Source organism: Amblyraja radiata, chromosome 8 (assembly GCF_010909765.2).
Source record: "Amblyraja radiata isolate CabotCenter1 chromosome 8, sAmbRad1.1.pri, whole genome shotgun sequence".
Lineage (NCBI taxonomy): Eukaryota > Metazoa > Chordata > Chondrichthyes > Rajiformes > Rajidae > Amblyraja > Amblyraja radiata.
This window is the reverse complement of record NC_045963.1, coordinates 78,023,733-78,044,880: the sequence shown is the minus strand read 5'-3', so window position 1 is coordinate 78,044,880 and position 21,148 is coordinate 78,023,733. Positions and strand designations below refer to the sequence as shown.

The 21,148-nt window shown below is 45.3% G+C and overlaps 1 protein-coding gene and 1 long non-coding RNA gene across 2 annotated transcripts in view; one reads left to right on the top strand and one right to left on the bottom strand.

The window, feature by feature from the left end:
• The window catches only part of macrod2 (mono-ADP ribosylhydrolase 2), a 1,179,663-nt gene that overhangs the window by 208,862 nt on the left and 949,653 nt on the right, over positions 1-21,148 (bottom strand). The gene's annotated exons all lie outside the window — the stretch shown is intronic.
• Positions 1,011-20,930, top strand: LOC116976410. The gene is made up of 3 exons (XR_004412949.1): positions 1,011-1,032; positions 3,783-3,784; positions 20,734-20,930. It is a non-coding gene; the product is annotated as an uncharacterized LOC116976410 (long non-coding RNA).

The window sequence follows — 21,148 nt, the reverse complement described above, 5'->3', positions numbered from 1 at the left end:
TGCGCAAATCATCGCAAGATACCCTACGCAAGATACGCCTTAAAACGTATGTCGCAGAGAGTTAAGGGCCTGTCCCACTTGGCGATTTTTTCAGCGACTGCCGGCGTCATATCAGTGTCGCCAAAAGATTTTGAACATTTCAAAATCCAGCGGCGACAAAAAAATGTTGCGGCTCTTGAAAAAACGCCGCGTCATACGCCACCACGGCCCGCCACCGCGCATCACGGCGCAAATTATTCGGTGACCTGATCAATGACGCCGGCAGTCGCCGAAAAAAAATCGCCAAGTGGGACAGGCCCTTTAGACCGGATAACTTTATTCTAGAAGCTGGTCTGAAGAAGGGTTTTGGCCCGAAACGTTGCCTATTTCCTTCGCTCCATAGATGCTGCTGCACCCGCTGAGTTTCTCCAGCACTTTTGTCTACCTTAGATTATAGAACCGTTGCATAGATGTTACATTAGGTTGAGGTTATATTCATTTGCAATGAGCATATATCCCATCTGCTGGTGCTATCTTAAGTTGGCATGAATATATATCCCATCTGCTTCGCTGATGCCAAATTAAAATGAGCACTTTTTCCACCTGCTCCTGCAGTATTTAACTGCTGTAAACATTCCCCTCATCTCTCCTTGTGGAATATCGTGTGAATGTGTCCAACACAACCACTTGACCTTCTCAACGCACGTTGCCAAGGTGCCAAATGTTAAACTATACGCAGTGTAAATAGTGTGTCCGCCTCACTCACAAAGCATGGCAGTGTTATTCGTTGATCCTCTGATCGTTGCCAGTCTGCCTCGAGGATGCCTTAGGGTAAGCGCGTTACTCCCATCAATCCCCTGCCCATGTCGATGAAATATAAACGGGCCTGTTTCGAGTAAAATGAAAGAGAACAAGAACAAAAAAATCCCACATGCAATAGAAACAGAAAATGCAAGACCACCACGCAAACCAACCTCCCTTCCATTGACTCCATCTACACCTCACGCTGCCTCGGCAAGGCCAGCAGCATCATCAAGGACCAGTCTCACCCCGGTCACTCCCTCTTCTCCCCTCTCCCAACCAAAGATTCTCTAGCGGAGCAAGATAGACCACTCCTGCTAAATGCAATGGGCTGGCGTGTAGTACGCAACGGAGAGGAACGTGGGCCTTTTTTTCATCCATTTCCGTAACCCGACCCGGCCCGACTCGCAGTGTAATCAACGTTGCGGGGGAACAGTTTGTGTTAATAAATTATAATTCTGAAAATGAGGAGAAGATTTTTCCCAAATAACTTTTATTTTTACGAGGATGATTCCGTAACCGGCTTCCGTACCCGCACTAGTATCCTATGGGATCTTTGGTGCGGAGACGGAAGCCGGTTACGGAAATGGGGCCTTAAATTACCCACGAATCTGCCCACGACCGTACTACGTCTTTTTCGTCGAGTGGACCATCTTGCTCGCTATAGGATCTTTGGTCCCAACAGGCAAAGGGTACAAAAGTGTCAAAACGCACACCTCCAGATTCAGGGACTGTTTCTTCCCAGCTGCTTTTATGCAACTGAACCATCCTATCAACAACTAAAGGGTGGCCCTAACCTCATATCTTCCTCATTGGAGACCCTTGAACTATCTTTAATCAGACTTTACTGGACTTTATGTGCAGGAAGGAACTGCAGATGCTGGTTTACACCGAAGATAGACACAAAACGCTGGAGTAACTCAGCGGGACAGGCAGCATCCCTGGAGAAAAGGAATGGGTGACGTTTCGGGTCGAGACCCTTCTTCAGTCTGACTTTACTGGACTTGTATCTTGTACTAAACGTTATTCTCTTTATCCTGTTATGGCTTGGTGGTAACCATGTGTAGTCTATAAGTTGACTGGAGAGCACACGACAAACAAGGTTTTCACTGTACCTTGGTACACTTGACAATAATAAACAGACCGACAATAACCTATTCTGGGTGAAAGCTCGATAGACAACAGGTGCAGGAGTAGGCCATTCAGCCCTTCGAGCCAGCACCGCCATTCACTCTGATCATGGTTGATCATCCACAATCAGTACCCCGTTCCTGCCTTCTCGCCATATCCCCTGACTCCACTATCTTTAAGAGCCCTATCTAGCTCTCTCTTGAAAGACTCCAGAGAATTGGCCTCCACCGCCTTCTGAGGCAGAGAATTCCACAGACTCACCATTCTCTGTGTGAATACGTTTTTCCTCATCTGCGTCCTAAATGGCTTACCCCTTATTCTTAAACTGTGGCCTCTGGTTCTGGACTCCCCCAACATCGAGAACATTGCGTATTGCTTACAGTTTTGGTCTCCTAATCTGAGGAAAGACATTCGTGCCATAGAGGGAGTACAGAGATGGTTCACCAGACTGATTCCTGGGATGTCAGGACTTTCATATGAAGAAAGACTGGATAGACTCGGCTTGTACTCGCTAGAATTTAGAAGATTGAGGGGGGATCTCATAGAAACGTACAAAATTCTTAAGGGGTTGGACAGGCTAGATGCAGGAAGGTTGTTCCCGATGTTGGGGAAGTCCAGAACAAGGGGTCACAGTTTAAGGATAAGGGGGAAATCTTTTAGGACCGAGATGAGGAAAACATTTTTCACACAGAGAGTAGTGAATCTCTGGAATTCTCTGCCACAGAAGGTAGTTGAGGCCAGTTCATTGGCTATATTTAAGAGGGAGTTAGATGTGGCCCTTGTGGCTAAAGGGATCAGGGGGTATGGAGAGAAGGCAGGTACAGGATACTGAGCTGGATGATCAGCCATGATCACATTGAATGGCGGTGCAGGCTCGAAGGGCCGAATGGCCTACTCCTGCACCTATTTTCTATGTTTCTAACATGTTTCCTGCCTCTAGTGTGTCCAAACTCTTAATACCCCTCTCATCCTAAATTCCAGAGTATACAAGCCCAGCCGCACTATTCTCTCAACATATGACACAATACTCCAGGTGTGGTCTCACTAGGGCCCTGTACAACTGCAGAAGGACCTCTTTGCTCCTATTACTCAACTCCTCTTGTTATGATGGCCAACATGCCATTCACTTTCTTCACTGCCTGCTGTACCTGCATGCTTACATTCAGTGACTGATGAACAAGGACCCCCAGATCCCGTTGTACTTCCCCTTTTCCCAACTTAACACAATTCAGATAATAATCTGCCTTCCTGTTCTTGCCACCAAAGTGGATAAACCAGGATAAAAATTCTGGTGGAGACAATGACTGTATTTGCAGACAAGCAGCTGCTGCCTGGTTTGCACACAACGCAAGCTTTTCACTGTACCTCGGTACACGTGACAATAAACTCTACTGGACTGAACTGATCCTTCAGACGCAACTCTGAGCCGCGGTCCCAATTAGATTCCCATGCCATATGGATATAAATGAACCCATTACATATCAAAGAGAAGAGAAGTTCCCATTGGGATCCTGCCGAATACTTCTCCTGTAGCGTGGGAAGGAACTGCAGATGCTGGAATCTTGTTTAGAATACAAAGTGCTGGAGTAATTCCGCGGTTTAAGCAGCATCTCTGGAGAACATGTTAATTCCCAGGATGGCGGGACTGTCATATGCTGAGAGAATGGAGCGGCTGGGCTTGTACACTCTGGAGTTTAGAAGGATGAGAGGGCATCTCATTGAAACATATAAGATTGTTAAGGGCTTGGACACGCTAGAGGCAGGAAACATGTTCCCGATGTTGGGGGAGTCCAGAACCAGGGGCCACAGTTTAAGAATAAGGAGTAAGCCATTTAGAACAGAGAGGAGGAAACACTTTTTCTCAAGGAGAGTGGTGAGTCTGTGGAATTCTCTGCCTCAGAGGGTGGTGGAGGCCGGTTCTCTGGACGCTTTCAAGAGAGAGCTAGATAGGGCTCTTAAAAATAGCGGAGTCAGGGGATATGGGGAGAAGGCAGGAACGGGGTACTGATTGGGGATGATCAGCCATGATCACATTGAATGGCGGTGCTGGCTCGAAGGGCCGAATGGCCTACTCCTGCACCTATTGTCTATTGACTATTGACTAACATAGACAGACGATGTTGGGACCCTTCTCCCTTTACCTAAAAAATATTGACCGATGATCGCCACGTTTCTAAGCTGGAACTTTCCGACCGCTAAAGATAGACACAAAATAGTTGGCGTATCTCAGCGGGTCAGGCAGCATCTCTGGTGAACATGGATAGGTGATGTTTCGGGTCAGGTCTGAAGAAGAGCCCCAACCCGAAACGTCACCTATCCATTTTCACCAGAGATGCTGCCTGACCCGCTGAGTTACTCCGGCATTTTGTGTCTATCGTCGGTATAAGCCGTTACTTTTTATGATCTTTCTGTGTGCCATTTAGCGGTCGACTTTCCTACCTGACAATTGTGACCACGCGCCAGTAATATTTAATTGGCTGAAGAGCGCGTGCAATACTTGAGCGCCCCGTAAAAGCAAGTCCTCGACTGGTGCCGTCTCTGCTGGGGTCAGGATAAGTGGACAGTAATGAGGAGAAGGAATCATAGTGGATTTTATCATCTTGGATTTGGACCTCTGTGGTATCACCACATTAATTTGAATCGATTTCGGCAAGTTTAGCGGGGGAATGAAATGATCATTCAAATGACTACTTCTTTAGATGAACAATGCATGGGTGTGCACTGTTCAATACAGATACACCAGAATAGTCATTTATGTCACTAAGGAAGCATAACAGCATCGTACAGTGTCACAGTGTGACAGGTGATTTTTCTATTGGCATTATCTTTGCAAGGAGTTACTACCAAGGTTTTATCATCAACCACTTTAGTATTATGTTTGACACACTGCAGTGAAGAGACCTTCCCAACTTTGCAGTTTCAGCTGTGCTTGTCTTTAGATTTTAGGCTTTAGAGGTAGCGACAAGCGACCAGCTTGTCGTAGGCTGTCATAGGTTGACGTAGGTAATAGCCGTAGGTACTCGGGGCTATTTATTTTACTCGTGGACATTTTTCAACATGCTGAAAAAACGTCCCGACCTACCTGAAGCCCCGCGTACCTACGGCAGGCTTTACGAGCCGCTGCTAAATATCTACCGACTCCTACGGCCTCGCTACGGACATTCTCCGAGTTTGAATCAAGGGGAAAACTCGGGAGAATTTGTGAGTATCTCGGGAAAGTGGGGCAGGGGCTTAAGTGGGACAGGCCCATAACACTTTTCTACACACAAGGAACAATTTACAATGTTCAGAAGCCAATTAACGTGCAAACCTGCTTGTCTTTGGACAGCAGGAGGAAACCGGAGCACCCGGAGAAAAACCCACGCGGACACGGAGAGTGTGCACACTCCGTACAGACAGCAACCCCGTAGTCAGGATGGAACCCGGGTATCTAGCGCTGGGAGGCAGCAACTCTACCGCTGAGCTGCTGTGACGGGTTTGGTCCAGAACTGCCTCCTGGCATCTCTAGAAAGTTAAACACCATTATTTTGTTTTTTAGGGCAGTGCATGTTTATTAATCGTGCACACCAAGCACTTTCTGCGAGCGTCAAAAACAATGTGCAGCGGTCACCATCTGATTGAATACTGTGGTAATTCTCAGGCCTGAATCGCCTCTTCCTGTCCCAATGTTGTACAATGTCTGGGTCCAGGTTCGGATCAATCTAGGCAGAGGTGACCACGGACCATTGGGTTTAGCTTCGAAAGCAGCACTCCATCATAACAAGTTGGGAAAAGGGGAAGTACAATGGGATCTGGGGGTCCTTGTACATCAGTCTATGAAAGTAAGCATGCAGGTACAGAAGGCAGTGAAGAAAGTGAATGGCATGTTGGCCTTTATAACAAGAGGAATCGAATATAGGAGCAAAGAGGTCCTTCTGCAGTTGTACAGAGCCCTAGTGAGACCACACCTGGAGTATTGTGTACAGTTTTGGTCCCCTATTTTGAAGAAGGATATTCTTGCTATTGAGGGAGTACAGCGTAGGTTTACAAGGTTAATTCCGGGGATGGCGGGACTGTCATATGCTGAGAGAATGGAGCAGCTGGACTTGTACAGTTTAGAAGGATGAGAGGAGATCTCATTGATACATATAAGATTGTTAAGGTCTTGGACACACTAGAGGCAGGAAACATGTTCCCGATGTTGGGGGAGACCAGAACCAGAGGCCACAGTTTAAGAATAAGGAGTAAGCCATTTAGAACGGAGACAAGGAAACACTTTTTCACACAGAGAGTGGTGAGTCTGTAGAATGCTCTGCCTCAGAGGGAGGTGGGGACAGGTTCTCTGGATGCTTTCAAGAGAGAGATAGATAGGGCTCTTAAAAATAGCGGAGTCAGGGGATATGGGGAGAAGGCAGGAACGGGGTACTGATTGGGGATGATCAGCCATGATCACATTGAATGGCGGTGCTGGCTCGAAGGGTCGAATGGCCTACTCCTGCACCTATTGACTATTGTCTATAAATATCTCCGAGTAATTTCTGCGTGTTCTATGATCTAAAGAGGAACGGATTCCCAAGGTCCTGTGGGTGTACGTCAGACCTCAGAATATCCAGCGGAAAATAAAAATATTTCATGCAAAACTAGACGCCGGCCACACTCCTTTTGGTGATCTATAACGGCAGCGTGAGGCAAAAGATGAGATTTAGTTCCATCGTTGACAGAATTCCTGGTTGGGAAGATGAATCTTTCACACACAATTCATCTGAGTTTTACAAAAGGCCAATGAAAAAGAGTTGGGGATAATTCTATCTGATCCCCGCCCACACCAGCAGTCATTTACAGAGGGGTGAATGGGGTATTGTGAATATTCCTTGAAGAGGTTTGTATTAAAAATCCACCATAATAAAAGGAGTGGCTGACGTACACTATTTAGCATCATTTTTCTTTGCCTGAATGACCAGAGCAAATTCACTATTCATGTCACGGGGTTCAAGTTCCTCTGGTTCTGCATGAATGTTGCACTCGCATTCAATTAGGCAGAGTGATTAATAGCAGATCCAGCTTCTTTCCTGTGGTTAATGGCAGTGAGCTACTGATTCAGGCTACCCAAGGCGGCACGGTGGCGCAGCAGTACAGTTGCTGCCTGAAGGGCCTGTCCCAATTGCCGATTTTTTATAATTGACTGGCGTATCAGGTCACCGATAAATTCGCGGCGTGACGACGTATTGACGGGCTGTGTTTTTTCAGTGTCGCAACATTTTGTTTCTGTCGCCGCTGGATTTTGAAATGTTCAAAATCTTCTGTCAACCCTGACATGACGCCGACAGTCACCGAAAAAATCAGCAAGTGGGACAGGTCCTTCTTGAACTGTGCGACCCCTGGTTCTGGACTCCCCCAAAATGGGGAGCATTTTTTCTGCATCTTGCCGGTCCAATCCCTTTAGAATTTTATGTGTTTCTATAGGTTTTATGTTTTGCGTAAATATTAGCTTAGTGCAGAGATACAGCATGGAAACAGGCCCTTCGGCCCATCGAGTCCACGGTGACCACCGATCACCCGTTCGCACTAGTTCCATGCTATCCCACTTTCCCATCCACTCCCCACACACTAGGGTTGATTTACAGAGAGCCAATTAACCTACAAGCCCGCACATCTTTGAGAAACCAGAGCACCCAGGGGAAACCCACACGGTCACGGGTAGAACGTGCAAACTCCACACAGACAGCACCCGAGGTCAGGATCAAACCCAGGCTTTCTGGCCTTATGAGGCAGCGGCTTTACCACTGTGCCGCCCGAATATTTGTTCATTGTGTTTGTCAGAACATTTAAACCTACAAATATAAACTAGATGGAATGGTTTAACTGCTGTGCCATAATGAAGCTAAAAGCAATAAAACATTTAACCAATTGAATATAATCATTATTTTAAACTGTCAGCAAATATCTCTTTTTAAAAACTGCATATTCCAACTTCAGTTGGATAAATGTAATAACAAGGAACTGCAAATATTGGTTTATACCAACGATAGACACAAAACGCTGGAGTAACTCATCGGATCAGGCAGCATCTCTGGAGAACATGGATAGGTGCCGTTTCGAGACAGGGCCATTTTCAAGAAGAATCCTTACCCAAAATGTCTTCAAATGTTCTCCAGAGATGCTGCCTGACCCGCTGAGTTACTCCAGCACTCTGTGAAACGTCACCTATCCATGTTCTCCACAGATGCTGCCTGACCCGCTGAGTTACTCCAGCACTCTGTGAAACGTCACCTATCCATGTTCCCAACAGATGCTGCCTGACCCGCTGAGTTACTCCAGCACTCTGTGAAACGTCACCTATCCATGTTCTCCAGAGATGCTGCCTGACCCGCTGAGTTATGGTGCAGCAGCATCTGTGGAGCTAAGGAAATAGGCAACGTTTCGGGCCGAAACCCTTCTGGAAATAGGCAACGTTTCGGGCCGAAACCCTTCTGGGTTTCGGCCCGAAACGTTGCCTATTTCCTTAGCTCCATAGATGCCGCTGCACCCGCTGAGTTACTCCAGCACTCTGTGAAACGTCACCTATCCATGTTCTCCACAGATGCTGCCTGACCCGCTGAGTTACACCAGCACTGTGAAACGTCACCTATCCATGTTCTCCACAGATGCTGCTGCACCCGCTGAGTTACACCAGCACTCTGTGAAACGTCACCTATCCATGTTCTCCACAGATGCTGCCTGACCCGCTGAGTTACTCCAGCATTTTGTGTCTACCTTTGGTATGAACCAACAACTGACGTTGGAATGTGCAGTTTTTTAACAAGAGACAATTGTTGACAGTTTACAAGAATGATTTCATATCATATCCATTTTGGATGACCGCGTGTTTCCTACGAATGACCACAATTACTACAGCAAGCATGTTTTCCCTAAAGTAAGTTAAGTACTTAAATTGCATTTTTCTCATCCTCAGGATTCCCAATAGTCCCAGTGCAAGGTGCAATGGGCTGACTGGAGAGCTCATTGCTCATTAGAGAGATGGGAGAAGAAATGGCAAACAATGTTCAAACCAGAAAAATGTAATGTCATGCGTTTTACTAGGAAACCTAAACCAATCCATCATTCCTATACACTCTCTGGACATCAGCTGGAGGCAGTTTCTAGTCATAAATACTTAGGAGTTACTTTGTCTGAAACCATGAAATGGGACAAGCACGTGGAAGGGGCAACAGCTAAAGCCAGCAGTGTCTTCTTCTTCTATGTAGCGTTTTTTGGCGGTTGACAAACAACTTTTTTGGTGCATTACCGCCACCAACTGGCATGGAGTGTGGATCAAACAACACCATTACATATACTAATACCCTATATCCTTCTGAACAAATTGGTTACCCTAAGAAAAAGCAACAGGGTTTGATAGCACTCATATGAACTCCCTTGCAAAATATCTACCAAATCAAATTGTACTCTTTCTTTTCTGAACTGCTCACTCATCCGTCCTCTCTCCTCCTCATACCTCTCACAATGTACAATGACATGCTCTATTGTCTCTTCTTGCCCACAGTATTCACATCTGCCTGTATTATGCTTGCCTATTATAAAAAGTGTACTGTTCAGACCAGTGTGTCCAAATCTAATTCTTGAAATTACTGTCTCCTCTTTTCTGTTTTTTCCTGCACATCTCATTTCTCCCACTTTCCTCTGGACTCTGTAGAACCACCGTCCTTTCCGCTCTTCCTCCCATTGCTTTTGCCATCTTTCCTTCAGTCTTTGCTTAATAATGTCTTTGATTTCAGTTTTACCTATGTTAATACTTAAATCAATCTTACTTATTTTTGTTACCTCTTTTGCTACCTTATCTGCCATTTCGTTTCCTCTAATGCCAATGTGTGCTGGTACCCATAAAAATATGACTGTAAGCCCCATCGTTTGAATTCTGAATAGTGTTTGTTGTATTTCAATCAAAATGTCTGGTCTACTGTCTGAATGGCTGTGCTGTAAACTCTTTATTGCTAAACTTGAATCTGAACAAATAACTGTCCTTAAAGGCCTGGTATCCTCGACCCACTGTACCGCTAACATATTGCAATCATTTCACCCGTGTATACTGAGACCTCATTATTGATCCTCTTCCCTACTTTGATGTGAAATTCTGGTACAATAAATGCTACTCCTACTTTATCTACTGAATCTTTTGATGCATCTGTATAAATTTGGACAAAACTGTAGTATCTGTCAATGTATTCCTGTATGATGACTGAATTATACATATGTTGTTTATCCTTGTTTTCCTGTTCTAATATTGTAAAGTCTACTGTTGCATCTGGAAGTATCCAAGGTGGAATTGAAGGTAATGGAACCGTTGGAACCACATTTAATTGTGCTATGCTGATTTGTAATGCTCTCTGGGTCACTGTCCATCCAAAACTTTTTGTTTCCCTTCTCTCCTTTTCCCAGCATGGTTTGACAGTAACTTGTGCTGGGTGTTCTTGACTGTGTCCCTGTAGGTTAATCCAGTAATTCAATGAAAGCTGTATCCTTCTCATCTCTAGAGGCATCTCCCCCATTTCAACCTGTAATGCTGCTGTTGGAGTTGTTTTTATTGCACCTGTACATATTCTCAATGCCCGATATTGAATGTTGTCTATTTTCAAGCCAGCAATGTCATTGGCTTTCATAGAAACATAGAAAATAGGTGCAGGAGTAGGCCATTCGGCCCTTCGAGCCTGCACCACCATTCAATATGATCATGGCTGATCATCCAACTCAGTATCCTGTACCTGTCTTCTCTCCATACCCCCTGATCCCTTTAGCCACAAGGGCCACATCTAACTCACTCTTAAATATAGCCAATGAACTGGCCTCAACTACCTTCTGCAGCAGAGAATTCCAGAGATTCACCACTCTCTCTGTGAAAAAAGTTTTCCTCATCTCGGTCCTAAAAGATTTCCCCCTTATCCTTAAACTGTGACCCCTTGTTCTGGACTTCCCCAACATCGGGAACAATCTTCCTGCATCTAGCCTGTCCAACCCCTTAAGAATTTTGTATGTTTCTATAAGATCCCCCCTCAATCTTCTAAATTCTAGCGAGTACAAACCGAGTCTATCCAGTCTTTTTTCATATGAAAGTCCTGACATCCCAGGAATCAGTCTGGTGAACCTTCTCTGTACTCCCTCTATGACAAGAATGTCTTTCCTCAGATTAGGAGACCAAAACTGTACGCAATACTCCAGGTGTGGTCTCACCAAGACCCTGTACAACTGCAGTAGAACCTCCCTGCTCCTATACTCAAATCCTTTTGCTATGAATGCTAACATACCATTCGCCTTCTTCATTGTCTGCTGCACCTGCATGCCTACTTTTAATGACTGGTGTACCATGACACCCAGATCTCGTTGCATCTCCCCCTTTCCTAATCGGCCACCATTCAGATAATAATCTACTTTCCTGTTTTTGCCACCAAAGTGGATAACCTCACATTTATCCACATTATACTGCATCTGCCATGCATTTGCCCACTCACCCAGCCTATCCAAGTCACCTTGCAGCCTCCTAGCATCCTCCTCACAGCTAACACTGCCCCCCAGCTTAGTGTCATCCGCAAACTTGGAGATATTGCCTTCAATTCCCTCGTCCAAATCATTAATATATATTGTAAATAGCTGGGGTCCCAGCACTGAGCCTTGCGGTACCCCACTAGTCACTGCCTGCCATTGTGAAAAGGACCCGTTTACTCCTACTCTTTGCTTCCTGTCGCAACCTGCAAAATGCATCCAAAGAAGTTAAGATCCAAGCATATAAAATCCTTGTGTGTCAACATGTTGAATATTGCTGCTCCATGTGGGATCCTTTCACTCCAGGGAACATCAATAAGATCCAGGCCATGCAGAACAGAGCAGCAACATTCATATCAGACAACTACAACCGGAACCAACCTGAGAGCTGCGGTGGCGGGCGGCTGCGACCCGACTTCGGAGCTTCGGAGGCTCCGGCCGCAGGCCTGGTGGACAGGAACACCCGGTGGAGCTCGCGGGTCCCTGGTGGGAGACCGCTTTTCAGAGCACCCGCAACGGCAACTTCTCCCGCCGGAATCGCGGGGTTTAAATGACTCGGAGCGGGGCCTAACATCGCCCGGCGCGGCTTAAACGACCACGGGACTTACCATCGCCCGCCGGGGGCTTTAACATCGAGAGCCCCAGTCGCCTCGACGCTGCAGTTGGACTGCTGAACCGCGGAGAAGAACAAAGGGAAGAGATAAGACTTTTGCCTTCCATCACAGTGAGGAGGTGTTGGAGATTCACTGCGATGGATGTTTGTGTAAACTGTGTTAAATGTGGGTCTTGGTTTTTTTTTGTAATGTCATGATTGTAGGAATGAATTTTCGTTCTAACCTTGTCTGTTTGAATGGCAATAAAAGGCATTCTATTCGATTCTACAAGTGGCAGAGCCAGTATTATCCAGCATGATAAAGGACCTTAAACTTCATCCGCCAACTACGCGTTCATCAGACTGACAACATTCCACAAGATCAAGGATACCGCTATTGATTTAAAGATGGAGGACCACATCCAGTTAACCCAAACACCCATAGACACGTCAACCAGAAGCTACCAACCTGGACATTATTTCATTCCGCATGGCACTTCATGAGCACTTTCTAACTCGTTTTTCTTCAAGACAGCAATGGATTGAAACAGTTTAAGGATAAGGGGGAAATCTTTTAGGACCGAGATGAGAAAACCATTTTTCACACAGAGAGTGGTGAATCTCTGGAATTCTCTGCCACAGAATGTAGTTGAGGCCAGTTCATTGGCTATATTTAAGAGGGAGTTAGATGTGGCCCTTGTGGCTAAAGGGATCAGGGGGTATGGAGAGAAGGCAGGTACGGGATACTGAGTTGGATGATCAGCCATGATCATATTGAATGGCGGTGCAGGCTCGAAGGGCCGAATGGCCTACTCCTGCACCTATTTTCTATGTTTCTATGTTTCTATGAACACCCTACCAGCCAGCATCAGAGATCTCCAAAACCCCACGGTGAAGATGTGGATTACTGACATGTCCGAGACACTACATTTAGAAAACATTCGGCTTGTTTTGGCTGAAAAAGCAGATCAATTTCTCCTTTCAGTAAATGTCTTCAACAACAGAATGGTTGAACACATTTAAAACCGATGCTAGGGATGGGGGGGGGGGGGGGGGGGGGGAGGTATATCTCCATCTTCTATTTCTTATTTCTCTTCTTTTCTCTTGCACTTCTTTGGTAGTTTAGGGGTCGTTTCCTTCCTTTTATTTTACTTTCTTAATTCTCACCTTTTTTCTCTTTTTTAAAAAATTTAGGTTTCAATGTTGAAAATGAAGCTGTACAAACTGGCGTGTCGATTGGCTGATTCATGTACAATTGCTTCTGAGAAAATAAATTCCCAAAAAAAAGAGATCTCCAAAACATCAACACATACAAAGACACACTCCAAAAGCACCTCCATGTCGACTAGCACGCCCACCACCATCATAGCGCTGAGTGATGCTCTACCTAGAGCTTTTCCGCGTACTACACCCAGATCCACATCCAGATCCAGACTTAATGGATCTGGATGTGATCTTATTTAATAATAATAATAATGGATGGGATTTATATAGCGCCTTTCTAATACTCAAGGCGCTTTACATCGCATTATTCATTCACTCCTCAGTCACACTCGGTGGTGGTAAGCTACTTCTGTAGTCACAGCTGCCCTGGGGCAGACTGACGGAAGCGTGGCTGCCAATCTGCGCCTACGGCCCCTCCGACCACCACCAATCACTCACACACACACACACACATTCACACACAGGCAAAGGTGGGTGAAGTGTCTTGCCCAAGGACACAACGACAGTATGCACTCCAAGCAGGATTCGAACCGGCCACCTTCAGGTTGCCAGCCGAACACTTAGCCCATTGTGCCATCTGTCGTCCCCTAAATTTAATGGATCTTACTCCTCACACCCTTGTAACGGACTGTTCGAACTACTTCCCTCCGGCAGACGTTACAAGGCCTTCTACGCCCGTACCTCCAGACTCAGAAACAGCTTTATTCCCAGAGCTATAGCGGCTCTGAACCGGCCCTGCTGAGTGCCCCCCAACCCCCCTGGCCTGTCTCCCTCAGATGGCCACGTTGCACAGTTTATTTATTTATTTTATTTTTTTGATATCGGTTGGAAGCTGCATACTAAGTCTCGTTGTACTGATGTGTAATGACAATAAAATATATTATTATTATTATTATTATTATTATTATTATTATTATTATTATTATTATTATTATTATTATTATTATTATTATTATTATTATTAATGCAGGGTAATGTCATTGGGAGCCAAATGAAGAGTGAAGCAGGAGGACTGGTTAAACTCCACACGCACAGAGCAAAACAAACATCTGATTCAACTTCAGTCACATGAGCATCCACTGTGTGTGCAATGCTCCCACACAAACAGATCAAGCTGGAAACATTACTTGATTCAAAGCCAAGAAATGCAATTGAGTTTCATTACCGTGTGTAACAAATGAATTCAATTCAACCTCCAGTGCAGAAAACATGATTTGGTCTCTCAACACGTGCCCACTGGTGCTGGGATGAAAGGAATTCTATATCAGTGAATATAATTCTCGAATGTTATATTGTCAAGGCTAATGGTTCAGCCCCCTGTCACGTAGTGGTGAGTAGATTACCTCAGTGAACTACACTCGATGTTTCTAACCACACTGCTCATCCACTGCACTAGGATTCCATGCTGTATCTCAATCATTGTGCAGAATAGAGGGGCCACACAGTTTAAGAATAAGGGGTCGGTCATTTAGGACTGAGATGAGGAAAAACATTTTCACCCAGAGAGTTGTGAATCTGTGGAATCCTCTGCCACAGGAGACAGTGGAGGCCAATTCTCTGGAATTTTCAAGAGGCAGTTAGATTTAGCTCTTCATAGAAACATAGAAAATAGGTGCAGGAGTAGGCCATTCGGCCCTTCGAGACTGCACCGCCATTCAATATGATCATAGCTGATCATAAATCGGGCTAAAGGAATCAAGGGATATGGGGAGAAAGCAGGAACGGGGTACTGATTTGGATGATCAGCCATGATCATATTGAATGGCGGTGCTGGCACCTATTTTCTATGTTTCTATGTAACACAAGGTACAATATGATACGATAGAACTTCATTTGACCCAGGAGGGAAATTCTTGCTATTGAGGGTGGCAGCGTAGGTTCACCAGGTTAATTCCCAGGATGGCGGGACTGACATATGACTGGGCTTGTATTCACTGGATTTTAGAAGGATGAGAGGTGATCTTACAGAAACATATAACATTCTTGCGGAATTGGACAGGTTATATGCTAGAAAAATGTTCCCCATGTTGGGGGAGTCCAGAACCAGGGGTGACAGTTTAAGAATAAGGGGTCAGCCATTTAGGACTGAGATGAGGAAAAACGTTTTCACCCAGAGAGTTGTGAATCTGTGGAATTCTCTGCCACAGAAGGCAGTGGAGGACAATTCACTGGATGTTTTCAAGAGAGTAGATATAGCTCTTGGGGCTAACGGAATCAAGGGATATGCGGAAAAAGCCTACTCCTGAACCCATTTTCTATGTTTCTACGTTTCTATGATATGCCAACAGTCATAAAACACAAAATACATGAAACATGAAACTAAGTGACGAATGGAATGTCCAGGATTGGAGATGTACAAAGATTGGAGGGGGGAGGGGGGGAAGGTGAGTCAGTCTACCCCACGACAGAAGGGGAAGGAGTTGTACAGTTTGATAGCCACAGGGAAGAAGGGTCTCCTGTGGCGTTCTGTACTGCATCCTGGTGGAACCAGTCTGTTGTTGAAGGTACTCCTCAGTGTCTCATGGAGGGGGTGAACTGGAGGGAACACAAACTCTGTGGGTCAGGCAGCATCTGCGGAGGGAATGGATGGATGATGTCTCGGGTCAGGCTGATCAGACTGAAAAGTCTTGATCGGCCTGAAAAAGAGTCCTGACCCGAAATGTCACCGTCCACTCCTTCCGCAGATGCTGCCTGGCCAACTGAGTTACTCCAGCACTTTGTCCTACGTAAGATTCCAGCATTTGCAGTTCCTGGTACCTCAATGAATTTGTCTTTGTGTGTAAGTGTGAAGTAGTTTACATCTACCTATATCTATCTATATCTATATCTATATGTATCTATACATAACTCAAACTCTGATCTTGTTATCTTTCGGTTTGGCGGTCTTTCTATTTGCACAAAAATGGTTCACGATAGCGCTACGATTTTTCACCAGTTCACTCACCGTTCTCGAGTGCGCCAAGTTTTGTTCTGATCGGTTGAATGTCGTAAAAGTTAGCGCGGTTTAAAAATTAGTCTCTTCCCCTGTCACTCCCCAGGAAGGTCCACCCCTTCCTGCCCCATCGCATCTTTACTGGAGCTGAGGATGGCCGGCGGAGGTTTCCAACCAGACTGTCGGAGGGACATGAAGCAGCCCCGCCCCCAGCAGCAGCCCCACCCCCAGCAGCAGCCCCTCCCCCAGCAGCAGCCCCTCCCCCAGCATCAGCCCCGCCCCAGCACACACACCCATGCCCCACCCACACACACCCCCCAACCACACACCCCTCCACCCCACAAGCGGCCCTGCCCCACAACGCCCCTCCCCCCCACAACCACCCGCCCCCACAAGTGGTGGTGGAACACTGCGTTGGGGGAACGGGTGAGTGGTGGAATATTGTGTTGGGGAATGGGTTGCGTTTGGGGACCAGGCCTCCCGTGTAACTGGGAGGCCTGGTCACTTAGTCTAGTAATAAATAAAAGTAACACAAACATTTTGAAATAACTGCAAGGAAAGGTAACCACAATAGCTTAGTTTAGAGACACAGCCCACTGGATCAGAGCGACCAGCGATCCCCGCACATTAACACTATCCAACACACACGAGGGACAATTTACAATTTTAACCAAAGCCAATTAGCCTACAAACCTGTACGTCTTTGGAGTGTGGGAGGAAACCGGAGCATCCGGAGAAAACCCACGCAGGTCACGGGGAGAGCGTACAAACTCCGTACAGACAGCACCCGTGATCAGGACCGAACCCGGGTCTCTGGCGCTGTGAGGCAGCAACTCTATCGCTGCGCCACCGTGCTGCTATGGGTATGACAGAAACAAAACTGGAGCAGCAAAAGGTGACTCAAAATTATCTGTGGAATCAAATGTGGGGAAGAAAAACCCCACAGATTCACTCGGGGTACAACCAGTTAAAACCTATAACTGAAATAAATAACAGTAAATCAGACTTTGGGCACCATGTTACACGAATCATTCACCTGAAGGCTGGCGATTAACATTTACCAGAATTGACAATTAATCTAAATTACACAGAGCTACCTAATTGTTGTGAATTTGCATAAATCAGAGTGGACCTGAATTGAAAATGCACCCTTGCTTTTGAATAATTATCTGGGAATTAAGTTAATTTTGGGGCTGCAAAAACGAATATAAAAATGTGGTTCAAATTATATGCAATTCAAATATCCGTTATGCAGTTTGTACGTTCTTGCCGATGTTTTAGTTTTCGAGATACAGCGCGGAAACAGGCCCTTCGGCCCACCAAGTCTGCGCCGACCAGCGATCAACGCACACCAAAAACATCCCACATACTCTAGGGACAATTTACACTTATACCAAGCCAATTCACGTACAAACCTGTACGTCTTTGGAATGTGTGAGGGAACCAAAGATCTCGGAGAAGAACAGCACCTCATATTTCGCTTGGGTAGTTTACACCCCAGCGGTATTAAATTTTTTTAAATTAAATTTCTTTATTTATATAGCACATTTTTAGTCAACTTGCATTGACCCCAAAGTGCTTCACATAATTACATCCACACACACAGGCAAAGGTGGGTGAAGTGTCTTGCCCAAGGACACACACAGGCAAAGGTGGGTGAAGTGTCTTGCCCAAGGACACACACAGGCAAAGGTGGGTGAAGTGTCTTGCCCAAGGACACAACGACAGTATGCACTCCAAGCGGGATTCGAACCAGCTACCTTCCGGTTGCCAGCCGAACACTTAGCCCATTGTGCCATCTGACCTCCAATTTCAGATGGTCCTTGCTTTCTCCCTACTTCCCCTCCCCTTCCCAGCTCTCCCACGAGCCCACTGTCTCCGCCTCTTCCTTTCTTTTTCCCGCCCCCCCCCCCCCGACATCAGGCTGAAGAAGGGTCTCGACTAGAAACGTCACCTATTCCTTCTCTCCTCAGCCGCAGAGTTTCTCCAGCACTTTTGTCCACCTGCGACGTTTCCAGCATCTGGAGTTCTTTCTTAACAAACCATGCCACCCTAAATGTGTTTAAGATATACAATGATACTGATAATTTGGTAAAATGAGTCAAAGAGGGGTGCCTGAATACATTGTTAGAATTCTGGTCTACTGGTATGCCCACCAGACTATGCAAGTCAAAATGGGGCAATAGGGTCTCAGCCCCATTTGGGGTTAGCAATGGTGTTAGACAAGGGAGAATTTTGTCCCCAGTCCTTTTTAATCTATATATTGATGATCTGTCTAAACAATTGAAAGCCTGTAATACTGGGTGCATGATTGGTAATATTTTAGTGAACCATATTATGTCTGCAGATGATCTTGTGGTCTTTAGTCCATCTAGTGCTGGTCTCCAGCAGCTCCTTACTATATGTTCTGTGTATGGTGTGGAACATGACATTAAATATAATGCTTGTAAGAGTGCTGTTATGGTCTGTAGAACCAAAGAGGATAAATGCCTAAAATATCCTGATTTTAAATTGTCTGACAATAATCTTAGTGTCTGTAATAAGATAAAATATCTAGGGCATATTATTACAGAACAAATGACAGATGATGAGGATATTTATAGGCAACGACGCATGCTGTATGTACAGGCGAATATCCTCTTGCGTAAATTTGGTGCGTGTGCAGATGTGGTGAAGATGTCGCTATTTAGAGCACACTGCACACCACTCTACACTGCGCACCTGTGGTCGAACTATTTAAAGACAAGTATGCAGAGACTAAAGGTGGCATATAACGATGCCATGAGAACACTGCTAAGGCAACCTAGATGGTGTAGTGCCAGTAATATGTTTGTGGCTGCAGGAGTCAGTACTTTAGAAGCTATCCTAAGACATCACATGTATAAATTCATTTGCAGGATAAATGACTCTAAAAATGTGCTTATTGTGGCCTTGACAAACATAAGGGTTAGCACTACATGCTACGGATCCCAGCTGTGGAGACACTGGTATCGTTGTCTCGTTGTAGGACATTGATCATCTTTTAATCTGGATTTTTAACTTAAGTATTGTGGGTTTTTGTTAAATATAAATTATGATGTTTTTATATACCATGATTTTATATATATTTATGATATTTGATATGCAATGCATTTTTTATGTAATGTTGCCCCTTGTCTGGACCTTGAGTCCGTAATAAAGTATATTATTATTATTATTATTATTATTATTATTATTATTATTATTATTATTATTATTATTATTATTATTATTATTATTATTATTATTAATAACAAGATTCAAATGCATTATGCCCAAATGCCTTCCTTTCTTTTCCAGGTATGCAAAAAAATATCCTTAGCCTTATCCTTATAACTATAAAACTCTGATCTTGGATGTGTGTGTGTGTGTGTGTGTGTGTGTGTGTGTGTGTGTGTGTGTGTGTGTGTGTGTGTGTGTGTGTGTGTTTGCGTGTGTGTGTGTGTGTGTTTATTTGTTCGTGTGCGATCGCATCTTTGCGAAAAAACGACGCTAACGGTAAATTTTTTACATATTCCAGTAGAGATTTATCCCGTGATGTCAAAAATCGCATTATCTGAAAAATTCATGCATTATTTCACGAGTTATTAATCAAAATGTTCAAAAATCTGAAGAGACTTGGAAAAAAACAACTGCTTTTTCCCTGTGCTTACAGCTGTAACGTCATAATGGGATTGTAGCCCTGCTCACCACACTGTTACTATCCAAGTACACTGAGTCCTGCTAGCCCTAGCAAGTGCAAATGCATTTTATTAAAGTCACAGTACACTGAGTCCTGCTAGCTAGCAAGTGCAAATGCATTTGATTAAGTTTAAAAATGAGGGAGGGTGCACAAGGCAAAATGAGCAGCTCCTGTGCAGTTGTCGGATAAGGGTGAGTGGTGGAATATTGCGTTGAGAAACGGGTTGTGTTGGGTGACCAGGCCTCCTGTGGGGGCTATGGGTGAGTGGTGGAATATTGCGTTGAGAAACGGGTTGCGTTGGGTGACCAGGCCTCCCGTGTGACAAGGACCCAACGGGTCCCACTTGGTCTAGTTACATATAATATTGCAATCATCCCTGTCGTCTGACTGTGATTAACTATAATCACAACTAACCTAGACTGCACACTGTGATGGTGCAATTATATCAAGCACAGGGATATGCAGGGATAGATTGAAGGGTCTGAAGAAGGGTCCCAACCTGAAACTTCACCCACCCCTGTTCCCCAGAGATGCTGCCTGACCCGCAGAGTTACTCCAGCACAATGATGCCTAGCTTTAGTATGACCAGCATCTGCATGTTTCGGACTAAGAAAGCACACCAACTTCCTCAGAGGGCTTAAGGGCCTATCCCACTCACATGTCGCGGGGTGACGCCTGTATGGCCGTGAGTAGTCGCCCAAAGAGTCGTACCTTGTTCCGGTCACAACATCTTGAAAATTTTCGGCGACCTGCTGCGACCATGACGGGTGCTGGAAAAAATTGTGTAAGTGGGGCAGGCCCTTTATGATGTTTGGCATGTTCCCTTGCAACTCTCACCAACTTCTACAGATGCACCATAGAAAGCATTTTATCGGGATGCATCACAGCTCGGTTTGGGAACAGCTGCGTCCAAGACCGCCAGAAACTGCAGCGAATTGGGGCCGCAGCCCAGACCGTGACACAAACCAACCTCCCTTCCATTGACTCCATTTATACCTCATGCTGCCACGGCAAGGCTGCAGCATAATCAAGGAAGAGCTGCACCCTGCCCACTCCCACTTCTCCCCTCTCCTATATCCGTAATCCTGCATATGTATCAAATAATGCGAGTTGAAACAAAATGGACACAGTATTATTGTTGAGAGGGAATTTTCATTCCATTTCTTAACTATTTTTTTTTTGTAGTAATTTGTGAATTCCAGAAGAGTATATTTCCATTACCCAAGCTGCTGTAACATGAGGTCCCCCCCCCCCCTCCCCCTCCTCCATGGCTCGTTGC